Source organism: Echinops telfairi, unplaced genomic scaffold (genome assembly GCF_000313985.2).
Source record: "Echinops telfairi isolate 266 unplaced genomic scaffold, ASM31398v2 ScPeMD7_32;HRSCAF=126, whole genome shotgun sequence".
In the NCBI taxonomy this organism is placed as follows: Eukaryota; Metazoa; Chordata; class Mammalia; order Afrosoricida; family Tenrecidae; genus Echinops; species Echinops telfairi.
In genome coordinates, this window is record NW_022103929.1 from 557,636 (window position 1) to 574,395 (window position 16,760).

Consider the following 16,760-nt stretch of genomic DNA (forward strand, 5'->3'; position numbering starts at 1 on the left):
TCCCTCAGCGCGGGTCGCCCCCATCTGGCGCCGGCCCCCGGGCACGGGGCTTCGCGTCTACCCGGTGTTCCCTCTGCCGGGGCCCGGCTCTCGAAGGAATCCCTTAGCGCCAAATCCTCCCCTCCCCCCGACCCGAGTCCGTTCCGTGTCCAGCTTTGCGGACGCTCGGCTCCCTTCCTGCCGACCGACCCATGCCACACCCTCAGGACCCCTTCATTCCCTGTGCTGAGGTCCCGCGTCACCTCCCTCCTCGGCCCCCCGCTGGCCCGCTCGGCTCCCCTCCCCCACTGCACCCGGCGGCCCAGCCCCCGGGGCCGGGACACCTGCCCCCGAGTCGTCCCCCATTAGCTGGTCCAATCTTGGTCCCCTTCCGCCCCGGGCTGGACGCCCCAGCCCGGAGAATCCCCCTCACCTAGCCCAGCCTTGCGCCCTGAGCCCTGCGCTCCCTCTGCCCCCAGGCCGGGCGCCTCAGGTCCTCCCGGCCGCTCCCTTCCCCGGCCCAGTGTTTTATTTGTATCTGTTTGATATTTTCCCCCCTCGGTGTTTGCCGCGGAATGTTTTTATTGGTAACGTGTAAGGCGCTTTAGTGAGGTCGTAAAAGGTGAACTTTTGAACTTGGAAAGCGCCCTGGAGCAATTAGCGCAGGCGATAGCCCCGGGAGGCCTGCATTACAAAGGGTGCTCGCCCGGCCTGGCAAACGCTGCGGCGGCAAACCCGACTTATTTATTTATTTGCCCTGCCTTCCACCTTTCACGTATCCTCATTTCCGAAGAAAGGGCAGCCTGTCGAAGATCCGTGCCGCTTCCCCTCTCTGCGCCGTAAACTCGCACTGCTCCGGAAGATCTAGCACCGAGCAGTGTCTAGCAAGTAACAGATTTCAAATTGAATGCAAACACCCAGGTCAGTTAGGAGGCACTAAAAATTGATTGCTATGGCCAGAAGTTTCTCTTATCAGGATAGTGACCTGGCAGGTGTGAGGAAAGTAACCTGAAAATTGGTCATCTAGGGGCTCAGTAGTTGAATGAATGAGCTGCTACAGAAGGGGGGCAGTGCGGTAACCTTGGGCTGGGTCTCACACTTCTTAACACATCATACATTTAATGCTGATTCAGTGGATCTGGTATTTTTCCTAGTTAAGGGAAAAGCGTATTTTGAAGAGAGCCTGGTACCTTCATTTGATGTTGCTGACCACATAGCTATGTGTTTTCGGCGATCTCTGGTCCTTTTTAAAGATGTGCATGCTGTGTGGAGTCTTCGTTGTTGGCAGTCTTTGGAGACTAATTTCTGAATGTGAACATATTTGAGATCAATAAAATCCTGTGTCACAAAGGAGGAGGCAGGAGTTCAGTTAGGGTAGAAAGCCAGTTATCAGGAACAAAGGATTTCTTTAATGCATTTGACTTTTTAAGCTGTTTTGTGTGGTGGTTTGGTTTGGTGTTACTGTGTGAGTGTTATAAAATCCTGATCTAAAATTTACCATGCTGATATTTTATCCAAGCTCTGGATCTGTCTTAGAGTCCATATTTAATGTGTATATTTTCATATTGCCTTCTCATGTGTGACTATTTCCTATGTTCACCTGTGTATAACACAAAGCTGATGTATTTTACTGTCGACATCACTTTTCAGTAATAGTTGAGAATAATAATGTAAGCCAAGGGAAGCCTGGGGATTACATTTGCTATTAATTATTCATTAGTACATTTTAAAGAACTCAATTTTAACTCTTAATCAAATTTCCCATTCATAGTCTCATTTCCTGAATTGGCCAGAACCATTTAAAAGACTGTTAGCCAGCAGTCCATTTAGGTTAAGGTGGTGCTTTTAATATTTTACAGTTCCTTTTCGGTTGAAATCACACAGGGAACTTTTGGCAATTTGTATATAAGAAAATACACGAGACATTAGACTTGGGAGATTTAGCATTGTGTGCTGTTAAAATTCGTGTTCACTAGCTCTTATGAGAGTGTGAGTGAAATTGCTTATGTTCTAAGCAGAGAAAGTTAGACTTTCTGTATTTATGTTTGCAATAGATATCTATTTAGAAGGCTTTTTGGTTTATATCATGAAGGAATAAACTGGAGGTGGAATTTTAGAAATGTCTTCCTGTTGGAAATGCATTGATGCTGAATTTGTTTCTGTGTGCCCTCAGTCAATTCTGAGATGCTGAATTTACAGTCCTTTAATGGTTTTTATTCTCTCAGAACAGAGATTCCTGCCTTTTGATGCTCCATCACCCTTCCATGAATTCCATGTGCTTTCTTAGATATTTTCAGTTGTTGCTTGTGGGTTTTCATAACAAAAATGTACTAAGCAATAATAGAGGGCTGCTCTTTTTTAGGGTTTTAAAGGAAGATGAATGATTTGAGGAAGCAATTGTTCATTTTATTTTAAGAGATTGAAGGAGTAGAATTAAATATTTGAAGTTAAGAAAGGTTACATGTCATTTTAAGTAATTAAAAAGCATATACTGTCTTTATACTTTGGAGGAAATGGGGAAAGTTCACTAAATAACATGTATTTTTCTTGCTGTGATGGGGCCATTCAAATAATGTATTCCTGAAACTAAATTAGCATTTTTCCATATCAATTTAGCACTTCAGTTTTGTGACTTTTAAGATGAAGTTCTGAGTTAATTCAGAGTGTTCTACAAAAAATAAAAATAAAGCATAATCTAGCACCGTGGTTCTTTATCCAAACAGCGCACAGTTGTTTTGGTGGCTATGTGACCTCCAGAGAACACTGAAAGGCAACAGTGAACAAAATTCAGTGATAATTTGTGAAACTGAGGTGGGAGATGACCATACTCTGTTCTCAGATATAAGATCTACAAATTCTGAGCATTCTAGTCATGTAATCAAAATTTGATTATGTCATACTTCGTAATCTAGAAGACATCCTAAATTTTATAGCAAAAGTGTGTGTGTGTATGTGTGTGTGGTGTGTGTGTGTGAAAAGGGATTTAGATGGGGAGAGAAGTAGAAACCTGAGGGGGCAAAAAACTTGGTGAATTTCCTAAAACATGCCCAAATCACATTTAAAAAAAATGTTTAGAATGTCTTGATTTCTCAAAAAATGTCTGTTTTTTCCTAAGGCTGTGGGGTAAGGATAGAAAACAGATTTTAGATTAAAATATGTGCTTAGAAATGTCAACTACAATAATATTGGTAAGGAGGTTTCTTAATATTTCTAGTGTTTGTTTATGTTGGCCAAGGCCATTCACTTGCTACAGGGCCTGGAGCAAAGTTAGTGAGCTTTATCTTCCATTAAGGCACCATTACTTAGTTTTTATAACTAGATAGATACTTACTGGTTTGTGGTAAATAAGTTAGTCCATTAATTAATTGTGTCCAAATGTCAAGTTCTGGATTCTGAAATACAAGATTTCAAGGTCTCAAGCGTCTTTTAAAATCTTTGTTTTTTGTGTTTACTTTTACATTGTAGCCAAGGTAAAGGACATTTCTCTGCTCAGTATTTTTTGCATGTATATAAATTTGGGCAGATGCTTCTAAGAGTGAATTTTACTTTGCTGGTCAAATATATTCTTTTAAAATAGCACAGTAAAAATGCCTTACTTTGAGCCAGATCCTAATCATTTTGTATGTGAAAAGAGGTCAGCCTCAGGGGGAAAAAAAACAATATTTGAATCAACAGATAAGCAAGGTTGGGTCTTAGCTAAGATTCTGAGTCCTGGAAACAGTTTTAAACAGAAGGTAGCTAGATAAGCCCACACAAGTAGCGGTCTAATACGGTATACTCAGTTCTTTGTAAAACTTTGAAAGTTTCCATAACCAATAAATTGTGAAGAAAAATGTGTTCTTTCAGATTTTTGTCTTAAGGTGAATTTTTAAAAAGCTTTTCATGTCTCAGGTAGCTTCTTAAGGGCTTATGAATGCCTTTAATTAGTAGAAACGAACTCAAAAGTAAAGAATTATTAAAAGTGGACCAGAAAGGTGCTGGGTAAATAATTCTTTTTCTGGTCTTGAGCTTTTAATCTGTGGTAGAGCAGAAATATCAGATTCAGGAGAGCTTAATAATCGTATGTAACTTGCAGTGCAGTACTTATAAAATCAAGCCCAGCGTTCAGTTATTTGCTTGTTTTCCAGCATAGCTGTTTTAACAGAAAAAAGATGAAACTTTTGACAGTAGCTCATGGGAAATGAAAAGAAAACCATTATGAGATTTCTAACTTGCTTTTCTGTGAGATTTACAAGTGACTATAGATTAGAGAATTTTATTCAAAAGAGTGAAAATGTTACTTACGTACTTTATTAAGTTCTTCATTCTCTTTTAAACCTGCTGTTTAGCAGCTGTGTAGAATAGCTTCTCAAGAAAAAAAATATTCTTTTCCCACTGGTTACATTACTTAAATAAAGCTCTAGTGGGTAAACCTGGTAATTCTAATTAACAGTGATTTCTTTGGAAGCAGACCAGGAGTTCCTCAGCTGGCTGCTGGGGAGCTGAATTGCTTTTTGCCCCACCCCCAGCAGCACCAAATCTTTTGATCCCCACGCTACAGTGGTTGTCATTTGAGAAAGCAAACCAGGAGAAAATAAGTTACGAAAACAGCTTACTCTGAGGCTTTGTTTGCAATTTGGAATTTTTGTTCTAAAAAATACTGTAGAATAAGTGATCACTCAAATTTTTGTCTGGAAGGTTGAAAAAGGAGTGAATTCTCAAGTCCAAGAAAAATTTTGAGTGTTCTCACAATTAAATTTATTGTTTTAAACATTGTGGGAAACTGTTATAATATTGGGAATTGCTATTTCAAAAGAAGCTATAAATTCACAGAGGTATTTAAGTGTTTTTAATTTCTTTAGGAGTGGTGGTGAGGAAACAAAAGTTAGTCTTTGTGCAATGGAAACATTTTCATTCTAGCTGATTTGTGGTTGCTCCATCAGCATTATATAGTAAGTTAAAATAGAGAATCACAAATTCTTGTCTTCGGCTAAATACAATTTACAAATTGTTAAGAGTTAACTTTTTAAAATATCTTCAAATGATGAGGTCTTGGGGTATTATTTGCAAATTCTACATCCTTCAATTTGTTTACACTGGAGAAGCTATTCAAGCATAAACCACAGATGGCAGTAGGAATATATTTTTCTGTTTTCTGGACCTGTTCTTCCTTTAAGTTGGTGTCAGTTGTATGGGCACTGTTGATAAGTCAGCTGGCAGGTGTAATGTTTCTAAAATCAATTCTCTGAGCACAAACATGTAATGTATTCGGGAAAACAAATCCGGGCATTTGATTTGAAGATATACTCTGTGGGTGGTTTGAGCCAGAATAGTGACTTCTCTCATAGCCTAAATGAGACAATCGAAAAGAATTTGTAGTAATAAAAGAAATTGTTTATAAGTTAAAACATGATGAAACTGTAGTGGGAAATATGTCTTTAACATAGATGTTTTCATTAACTCTTAATTGGAAATAATTTATAATTCATTTAAAATGTATTCAAGAATCATAATGTAGAGAGAAATGTATAACAAAATTCCTCAAGTGGAAGAGGTAGATAGCCTTTTTATTTCCAACTCCTATTCATAGTTATGTTGGAGTATTATATATCATAGAATCATGAACTTTTAGACCTGTCTTAATGATTCTTCAGAGGTCTGTAAGTAGGTTTTGTTACTCTTCCAACCAATCATTGTGTGGTACATTGATAGGTTGGAAGAATTAAAACAAAACTTTTGTGTTTTCTGATTTGTTTTTGCCTCAAAAATATGAATTGAAAGAGAATGTAATTGAGCAAATATTAAGGGGTATTATGATTTCTGTGATAGCTATGTTTCTTTTGAGTCTAAAGAGTCAAGAGTTCCAGTGGGATTTTATAGGTTCTTTGGGATCTTTAAATTCCATTTTTTTTCTAAGAACTCTTTGAAGTCTCCTTGAATAATCTCATATTTTGGACCCAGTATATGTCAAATAACTAAACTATACCAGAACAAAGGACATACTGATTTACTGGCAGGAACTAGCTTAATTTATATCTAATTTCTATTTAAAAGTTAATATTCATATGCATATTTTAATCTTTAAGTTGTATCCTCTTAGGACAGTGATTCTCAATCTTCCTAATGCTGCGACCCTTTAATACAGTTTCTCATGTTGTGGTGGACCCCCCCCAGCCATAAAATTATTTTCATTGCTGCTTCATAAATGTAATTTTGCTACTGTTATGAATCCAGTGACCCCTGTGGAAGGGTCGTTTGATCCCCCAAGTGGGTCCCGACCCACAGGGTGAGAACCCCTGCCTTAGAAGCATTAAAAATTCAGTTTTGAACCTATCTGTCAATTCTCAGTGCTCTACTGGATCACATGAGATGGTCTTTGTGTGTGTGTGTGTGTGTGTGCGCGCGCGCGCGCGCGCGCGCGATGTTCTTTTTATCATAGTTAACTCAGAGGCAGGACACGTGTGTAGCCTTATATACTTTTTCTCTTCCTTCTCTCTTACCTTTACAAATTAATAAATGATTTCTGAAGTAGTATTGTTTTGTTTTTATCACTCATTTGTTGATTATTACTTGAATGTTTGCTAAAGCTTAAATCTCTTTCCATTTGTTGAGCCCTTAAATTTGTTTGTTGTAATCTAGAAACGGGTGATTTTCAAGGTGAGATCTTTAATAAAATTTAAAAGTGTTAAACTGGTCCAGAGATCACTCAGGCCAAAATTTGAAAACCCTTGGTGTAAGCTATCTCGCATTATGTAAGAAAATAGTAACTTCACCAGATACTGTGGGTTACTTTGGCTTTTCTTTTTTAAAAGTTTATAACGAACTTTTATTGAAAATAATTTCATTTCAGTGTAAGCTTTCTTTGCTTGGGACTAAATGAAATCTGTAGTCGTAGTTCACCCTCATGAGTTCACTGATAAGGCTTGGGCAACCTGCTATGCGAAACCTGTTACTTAGCTATTATCTTGTGACAGAAGTTTTCCAAAAGAACTACTTTCCTTCCAAAGAGTAAATTTATAATTGTGGAAATATATGAAAACACGAACATAATTTTTAATAAAATTTGTTGCTATAAAAATAACAATGTTTATAAAAGATAAGAAACTTTAGCTTTTTGAAAAATTAATAATTGCACGCTTGCTTGCTTTCATGAGACATCTTTGACATTCATTGAGTCTTTTGAAGTTGTAGTTTTTGCAGTGTAATTTTGCAGATTGGTTTCACTTTAACCTGGTTTTCACTGAGTGGTAGTGATACAATTTGTATAAGAGAAACATCTCTTCTCCTCTGAAAAAACCCTGTGCTAATGTAACATTTTAGTTTAAGTCAATTGCTGTGTTGTTACTCCTTGAAGTAGTTGCTAGGTAGAACTTCTATAGGGAGCTTGCTGGCTAAAGAAATGTCGCAGAACAATGTGAATAACAATAGTTACTGGAACAGAATTTAGGATCTTCATCTTGTTGGGTAAAGAAGGAGGATCTGTGAGATATTTGGGCTTCCTTCCTGAGAGCTGTAATTACCTTGATGTTCTTGACGGTTCACATTAATATGCCTTTTAAATAATGTGTCTTGTGAGCGCTGCAGCTTAATCATAAGACAAAACGCTCCTTTTTCATTGACCACTTGGATTTTACTTCAAGTTTTAGGAGAAACCATTAGATGCATTCTTTCTCAATTGAGGTAAATAGCCTTTAACTACTAAAACTAAGTGAGGTAGATTTGTATCCCCCCCCCCCCCAATTTTCTATTTGCTATGACTGTTTTACTCTTGAAATCTAACCTGAAAAAAAAAGAAGAAGAAAAAAAAAAGAAATCTAACCTGTCTGGAGACTTCCTTTTTAGCTTTGCTGTCCTTCCCCCAACTTCTCTTTTTAGCAGGATAATAAACCACCTGGGGGGGGGGGCACACCCCATTGACATCCATTTAGGAGGCTTTGTTTTTTGGAAAAGGCCAAAGTAGTCCCAGCCTGGGAGGAAGCACTTTGGTTAGATGGTGGGGGAAGGATAGCGCAGGGACTCTGGAGATTTAGAGAACAAAGATCACAGCTGTGTGACTCTGTCACTTCTCTGATCTTTAATTTTCTAATTTAAAAGTAATAGCATCTAATGTTTATATCGTGCTCACAAAGATACTAACATTCTATCTTGACGTATATAACTTACTTTATAACCATTTGGTGTGGTAGGTATTCTTTGATCCCCATTTTACAGATGGTAAAATTTGAGATCTCCAGAGTGGTTAAATCCCAGATTCCCAGCTAGTAACAGCATTAATAATTTATTTCCTCAATTTAATATTTTTCCTATACTTTCACACACATTTATGCTAATGTTTCCAAAATCAGTCGTTGGGTTGTTAAGATTAGTGAGGAGATTTATAAAGCACCAAGCATTACCCATATATTTTTGTACACTTTTTCTGATTACAAGTAAAGTAGACCCTGGAGAATAGAGGCCACTGATAATTGTCAAGGAGCTCTAAACCCAGAACTCAACTCCTGGAGATTAAAACTAGTTTACTTATATTGTATTTTATGGCGACCCCATGTGTGTCAGAGGAGAGTTGTGCCATATTTTTATTGGTTGACTTTTTGGTGTTGGGAGGTTAGATTAATATGCATCTAGGTAGATTCATATTTCCAACTTAGTGGTTCACAGCTGAAGGTGTTACTGTGTGGCTCATTTAGGTACTCCTGGAGGTATGAGAGTTGCAAAGATCCATTTTTAGAGTTGTGAGTGCTCTTTTTCTTTTGTGTGGCTTTACTTTGTGATTGACCAGAAAGCACTTTCACTCAATCAAAGATAACCCTTGGTGGTAAGGCTGAAGAGTAAGTACTAAGGAAAGAAGTTTTGAGTTATTCAAACTAGGGATGTCATGTCTTCCTTGCTTATCTGTATTCTCATCCCCAAGGGCAGGGAATTAGTGTTTCTTGAATATTGAATAAATAGGTCAGGAATCTGAATTCTTTGCCTATATGAGAGTCCTTTGAATCTGTGACAGAGAAAGTGTACAAAATAAAAGGGATGGCAATATGCTACTTTTGCAGTCTTTTAAGATAATTGGGGTCAGTATCTAAACCAAGATAAAATTAAAGCTAAACCAAGGTTTGGTGGATCCTGCTGAAACTAGAATGTAGTTTCCTTTTGTAGTGCCCTTTTTGTGACTAAAAGTGACTATATATAAGATTAAGAAGAGATGGTAAATTCCTATTTGCTTGACTACATGGGGGAATGCAGATTAGGAAAAGGTAGCCTGTCCTCTGTAAAAGAAACCTTGGTGGCACACTAGTTAAACACTCAGTTGCTAATTGAAAGGTGGTTTGAACCATCTACAGATTTGAACCATTTAACAGGAGAAAGATGTGGTAGCCCGGTTCCAAACTGGATTACAGTTTGGGAAACTTTTTGGTTCTACTCTGCTCTTCAGGGTCAAGATGAGCCAGAATCTAGTCAGACTGGCTTTTTGGTTCTGCCCTCCTGTAACTTTTATTTCTGCCACAAAATGCTGAAAGAGGCTTTAAGAATCAATTTAAGAAGATTGATGTGGCCATTTAAAATAGAAATATTAAGAGCCACTTTTCCAAAGTTTGTAAAATATGTAAGGTGATTTCCAGTCAGAGTGTTAGAAGATGTGGGGAAAGGTAGGTAGTGTGAGTTAAAATATTGTGAGAATAATGTAGTTGGTGTAGGAAAAGATTTAAGAGAGTGGGCCAATTAAGTTACTTTAAGTAGATAAATAGTCCAAGGAATAGTTAGTTGATAGACCTGGGTTATGACCAGGTTCTGTCGAAAAAATGTGTGTCTGGACTTGCTTATAAAGCGAAGAGGCTAAATTAGATAATCTCTGAAGAGATATTCCAGCTTTATCATGGAATGAATTTGGTTAACAGGAAGGCCAGATTTTCTAGGATAATTTTGATTTCTAGTATTCTATTCAATCATCCTTCTAAGAACATTTATACTTTTATCTCTTTTAATATTAGAAAATCTAGCCGATTTAAAGTCTGTAAATTCCATTCTCTGGATTGACATGTTTGCAATTCAGGTACTAATGTTTTGATCATTTGTAATATGAACTTGAAATTAGATAATTTGTTTTTAACATGGTCACATTTTGTTATCTTGCAACACTCTTTTTTGTGACAATCTCATTAATTGAGTTAAATTTATAGGTAGTTTCAGAGTTTTTTCCTTCATGCCTGTAGAGAGATTTTTATCTGCATTACTTATTCAATATTGGCAAGAGCTCTATCCTTTTAAGATAAAATGCCTTGCATTTGAGGATGGGGATTCAGTCAGGAAAATTGCACAACAGGAGAACCTACTTAAATTTTGCTGCTGGTGGGTAAAAAGAGAACCCAGCAGGAAAGGGGCAGCAATGCATGGGGGGAAGGGTGGAGAGGTGGAATGGGGTGGTTAGCTTGGGAGCTGCAGTTGAAATATTCATTAATCAGCCTTTTAGACAGGAAAACTTAATCACCTAATGTGGGAAATTGCAATTCCTTTCCCACCAAAAATATTCATTTTCGTACTCATCTGAAAGGTAGTTGGTGTGGCTAAACATCAGAATACGGTAGGTTTGACGATAGCACACAGTTTCTGAAAGTATTGCCTTCATGTGGAAAAGGAGAGGATTTAATATTTGAAGATAAAATTTCCTTATCTTCTGAGCCTTTTCAAAATATTTCGGAGTAAGTTTGAATTTGATACTAGAGTGCCTAACGACAAAAAGCAGTTAAGGAGAATTTAGGGCAATACTCTGTGCATGTGTAGTATTGTAAATTTATCTACAAAGCTCCTTTCAGGAGCAGTGATGGGGTCCTGGCCAAGGAATACTCAATGTTTCCAGTGCCTTGTTTGGAAAGGGACTTTAGAGCCTTTAGAATCTAAGGGGGACACATCTGGGGAACACAGTTGGCAGTGCTTGCTTATAAATAAAAGTATTTGAGTGGGATTACGTCTTATCTTGTATTTAGGTTTTAAATGGTTGTGATTTTGAATACCTGTGTTTGAATTGCTTGTGGTCCTTAAGTCCTAAGGTTTGAGCTGCTTAAGAATCTATTGTTTTTAAAATTTAAAAATGTATTACTATTATATAAAACTTGGAAGTGAAAACTTAACCCATAATCTACCTTGTAGTACCTTTTAACATTTTTTTGTTTCTTTTTTCTAGATTTTAATTTTTTGCATGCTAAGATTCCATAGCATAGATGTGTGTATATCATTATATATTCTTTTTGCTTAAATTTAAGCTTTCCTCATATTATAAATTTCAGTTCAACATGAATTTATTTAAACCTTTTAATAGTAGCTATGCAACAGTTCATTATTTCTAGAGGCAACTAAAATTTTCCCTAAAGATTGTAATAGAGCAGTGGTTCTCAACCTTCCTAATGCCACGACCCTTTAATACAGTTCCTCATCTTGTGGTGACCCCCCCCAACCATAAAATTATTTTCACTGCTACTTTATAACTGTAACTTTGCTACTGTTATGAATCAGGCGACCCCTATGAAAGGGTCGTTCAACCCCTAAAGGGGTCTCCAACCACAGGTTGAGAACTGCTGTAAGATGTTCTTCAACAATTTTGATTTTGTAAAACAGTTTGTTTTAGTTTCTCACTGTTGTATACAGTGCTGCTCAGATTATGTGTTTGCTGCTTTTATTTAGATAGTACTTTGGGATAGATTTTTAGAAGTGCACATTTATACCTCAGCACACCATTATTAGCAATAACATTACACGCCCCCTCCAGATTCCTTAGCCCCCAAACCTAAACAGTGGTGTGAGTGGCTTAAAGAAAAAAGGAGGAAAGTGAAACTGAAATGGACTCGGAGTCTTGGGACAAACAAGTTCACGTCACACAATAACACACACACATTACACTCAGTTACCTTGTATACTACTAATCTTAGGCTGTTAGTAGTACTGATTGTTATTTTTTAAATGTAAATGCTTGGTGTTTGAGGTAGAATTGAGACACTGTGGTAGACTGTTCTGCCCTCATTTTTTGGAGTGGTAATATTCCTAATTGTTTTTTGTCCCTTGAACTTTTTTAGATTTCTGACATCATTCTTCCCACACTTGTTGCCTCTAACTCCCACCCCATTTCAGTTTCTTTAGCCTGGTCCCTGTTTAGGGACCCTTCTGAGGCGGCTGTTGGGATGGGTGCCAAAGATACCCTGGAGGCTTCTCTAATTGTCTCTAAGAATCTGGGGAAAGCATTTATGTATGCATGTACATGCATACTTATATGTGCAGGGACGTGTCAAAAGTTTGTGGAAAAAGGAATGAAAAGATATAGGATCTTTTTATGCCAGCTTTTGGAAGACCCTTTGTACTCAGGTAAAAGTAAAGAATTTGCATTTTAAAATATTCTTTAAAAAAATAAAATAAAAATTCTTTATGTGGGCTACACCATAAGATCTGTGAACAGAAAATGTTTCTGCTTATTAAAAAGGGTAGAATATATTGTTTAGTGAGCCTTGACCTACTATCTTAGATGCAACCTTGAAATTGTTGCTGTAAGGTCTTATGTGTCAGTAGGTAAGATAAGACTTGTCATGTCCTCTAGTATCACAAATGTGATAATCTGAAGTAGAGGATAAGTACCACCATAGATAGATCTTGTAGATTTTAGGAATATTCTATTTTTTGCATTTATTTACTAAAACTTGCCTAGTCAAACATTCATAGAAATAATTGATCATAAATTGTGTGCATGTGTAGATGTGTCTGTGCAATGAAGTCAGCATAATGAAAGAAAAACATTACAGATTGCAGACAGGGATCCTTAAAGATGGTAATGAGGGCTCTGTAGCAATACTGAGGAACTTTGTTAGTGTAGTGTAGCATATACATGGGTTGCTAACCCAGCAGTTCAAACCCGCCAGTTACTCTGTGGGAGAAAGATGAGGCTTTCTATTCCTGTAAAGATTTATAGCCTTGGGAACTCACAGTGGCAGTTAGACTCTGTTTTATAGGGTTACTACAAATCAGAATCAACTCCGTGGCAGTGAGTTTTAGCAATTTTGATTTTGCAAAATTTGATCTGAAATTATCTGAGCAGAAAGATGTGTAGGATGGAGGGAGGAGGGTAGGGTAGAGAGGGGGAACCGATGACAAGAATATACATATAATCTCCTCCCTGGGGGATGGACAACAGAAAAGTGGGTGAAGGGAGATGTCAGACAGTGTAAGATATGACAAAATAATAATTTATAAATTATCAAGGGTTCATGAGGGAGGAGGAAGGGGGGAAAATGAGCTGATGTCACAGGCTTACTTGGAGAGCAAATGTTTTGAGAATGATGAGGTTAACAAATGTACAAATGTGTTTTATACAATTGATGTATGTAATGGGTTTTGATAAGAGTTGTATGGGCCACCAATAAAATGATTAAAAACATTAAAAATATATTAAAAAAATAAAAAGAAAAGAAAGATGTGTAGGGGGGAAAAAAAAGAGAGTAGGAGAAAGGAAAGCAGTTAATATGACCTAAAATGTTAGTTTGTATCTGAAATTATTTCAGTTTAGTCTGGCATCATGCACTCAGCCTCTAAATGACAATTACAAATGTTTACAGAAAAAGACAAAACAAATAGTTGCTTTAGGTTGTTAAATTCTAGAAATAGAAGTTATTTCAAGAAGCTGTTTTTATGATGTAGTAACAACTACATGCGTTAGAGCATGAGCTTTAAATTCTGATTAAAATTCAGTCTCTGACTTTTGTGATTCTTTTTCTTTTTTGTTGGGGAGATGCTGGGAGGGTGTTTTGGTAAAAGAACATTGAATCGCCACAGAAAGATGTTTGGAAAATGAAATAAGGCATAGAACTCAGATTTGAAGAATATGGAGTGTGGCTGTGTTAGTTTAGGAGAACTAACATTTCTGAGTTAATTTCATTATCTACAATCGGCTTCCTAAGTAAGCAAGCCAGTTCACTGAAATTTAAGTCAATGAAAAACAGCTTTCCAAATAGCCAACTTGTTTAATATCCAGTTCAGCAAAACTCAGTTGGCTGAATCTAATTTATAGAACTTACAGAACTTGTTAATTTCCTTTCCCTTATTTTTGAACTGGAGCCCTGGTTTTATAGTGGGTGTGTGTGGGGCTGCTAACCTTAAGGTCAGCAGTTTGAAATCTTCAACCAGCTATGTACAGTCACTGAATTGCCATCAACCTGATGACAGTGAGGGTCCCCCCACCCCCCGCCAAGTTTTCATTTTTGTTAGTTGCCATGGAATTAGAGTTAGCCCCTGACTCATGGGGGAACTCCCTGCTGCACAAAAGGATGGGACCATTGTGATCTGTAGTGTTTTCATTGACCAATTTTTGAAAGTAGATCAACTAGAAAACTTTTCTTTATAGTTTGTCTTAGACTGGAAGCTGCATTGAAACCTGTTTAGCATCACAGCAACTCCCAAGCACTGATAGACCAGTGGTGGCTGTGCTTGGGGTGCATTGGCAGAAATGGAACCTGGGTTTCCTACATAGAAGGCAAGAATTCCACCTCTGAACCACCACTGCCCTCTTCTTCCTCATGAAAAACCAAAACCACTTTTCCTGTGGAGAGGTTGGTGGGTTGGAACTGTAAAACTTGGGCGTTAGCACCCCAGCGCCTAACCCTTGATACTACCAGGGTGCTTTCTTCTTAATCACTCTTTTTCTCTTCTTCCTGGAGATATTCCCATATTACCTATGTGTAAACTGAAGCTTGGAGTTGAAAATAATTTACCACTACTTACACCATTATTTCACCCAGTCTTTCCTGTACCACTAAAGATGTATTATTTCCTTATAGTTTTTACTATTGAAGGTAGTTAATACTTACTTTAGTGTTTTAACTTTCTTTAAAATTTAGCAGTTTTATTGACATAATGTACATATACAATTCAGTACATTAAAGAGTTGTATAATTAATACTTTTTAAAAATTTATTTTAAAATGAATTTTTATCATTATCCTAAGTGTGCAATTATTTGTCCTAAGTAGAAGGTAGAAGTAAAAATGAATTTAATGAAAATTAAATTATCTTAAATTGAACTGTATGCTCAAGTCTTTGAGACTTCGTTAGAGAGGCAATACATAAGTTAAACTGAGATTTTTTTCCCCTTTCTGATGCAATCAGGATCAAAAGAATCGAAAAAGATAATAACTTCGTAATGTTTTAAAATTCTTTCTCTTTGTACCACTCAAAATCTTCCAGTGGTCTCCTCACTTTGCAAAACACTGACAGGTGATAGTGTGTTCAATTTACAGGTGCATAAACTGATCATTAAAAGACAAAACGAAACCCACTGACATGCAGTTGCTTCTGACACATAGTAAGCATGTCTATATAAGGTTTCTGACACAATCTTTATAGGAGTAGACAGCAGCTGGTGGGTGCGAACCACCAACTTTACAGTTAGCAGCTTAACACCAAAACTTTCCTCCTCCTCTCTTCTGCCTCTTGCTCCTTTCCTCTCATCCCTTTGTTTTCCTCCTTTTCTTTACTCCCCTTCCCTCTCTCCTGGGAGAATTTAACTGATTCCAAGGTAATGTTGAGGTTTGGGGATGGTTTTTCTGATGTTTTTATTGTTTTTTCATTTAATGACTTCTTTTAGCAGAAGGAGCACAAGTCTTTCTCTAAATAATGCATTCATGGTGTTTATTGAATTCTAGAAGTGGGGTTTAAAATAATAACGTTGTAGGCACTTTGTACTGTGACATGAAGTACGGTATTTGTTGAAATGCATATACAAGATACCATAAAGTTTCTTGACTTCTGGTTAGATAATGTTGAAAAAGTGAGTTTGATTGAAGATACAGCCAGCAGTTCTTGAAACATGCTATTAATAACAAGTGCAATAAAGAGTGTCTCTGAATTGCCTTTTGTAACTTACATTTATAATAATTATAAATTTAACATTCAATTATATTATCCTGTAGCAGAGACAGTCAGAACCCAGTATAAATTTGCCTTAATTGGATCCTAGGTTATAATTTTAATTTTAAAAATATAATTCTTTTTTAAAAGTAGAATGTTCACATTTTAATACCTTTATCTTTAAAGTTTTCTGAGTAACTAAGAAAAAATTTCTAGTTTTATTACTTTCATATTTTGACAATTACTTGAATAGTGAAGACTTAAACCAAGAGTGTTTAAATTTTAAAATAAGCATGTACCATATGGGCTCTCTCTAGTTTTGCTATCTACGTTGTAAATCACAAATAAAAATATTTATCTCTTAGGACATACATTGAACTATGGTGTATTTTTGTTATTAAAAAGAAAAGTTTTTGTCCCAAATTGATTAATTAGTTGAGAGTTGTGATTTAGCAACTGAATTATTGTGTAAAATTAGCCTAAGTTTTACTTGAATATAATTAGTGTCTTTCTTTGTAGAGTTGATAGTATTTTTATATATTTATAAAGTTGATATTTTGTTGATGTTGCAACAATATGCAGCAAAAGACCTGTCAAGTTTCTATATGTACTTTACAATGACATTGATTACATATCTCTAGCTCAACCATTCTCACCCTCATTTTCTAAGTTGTTCTGTCATTAGCATAACCTTTTGAGTTGCTATTGCCAGTTTGATCACAGAGATGTTTTTAAGAGAGCATAATGCTTAAGGCAGACATTGTTTACTAGTTGAACTAAATCATTGGTTGGTTGGTTTTTTTAAAAATCATTTTATTGGGGGCTATTACAATTCTTATCACAATCCATACATCCATCCATTGTGTCAAGTACATTTGTACATTTGTTGCCATCATCATTCTCAAAACATTTGCTTTCCACTTGAGCGCT

At 36.7% G+C, this 16,760-nt stretch overlaps 1 protein-coding gene across 1 annotated transcript in view; it reads left to right on the forward strand.

The window, feature by feature from the left end:
• Positions 1-16,760, forward strand: part of NR6A1 (nuclear receptor subfamily 6 group A member 1) — a 232,504-nt gene that overhangs the window by 524 nt on the left and 215,220 nt on the right. The gene's annotated exons all lie outside the window — the stretch shown is intronic.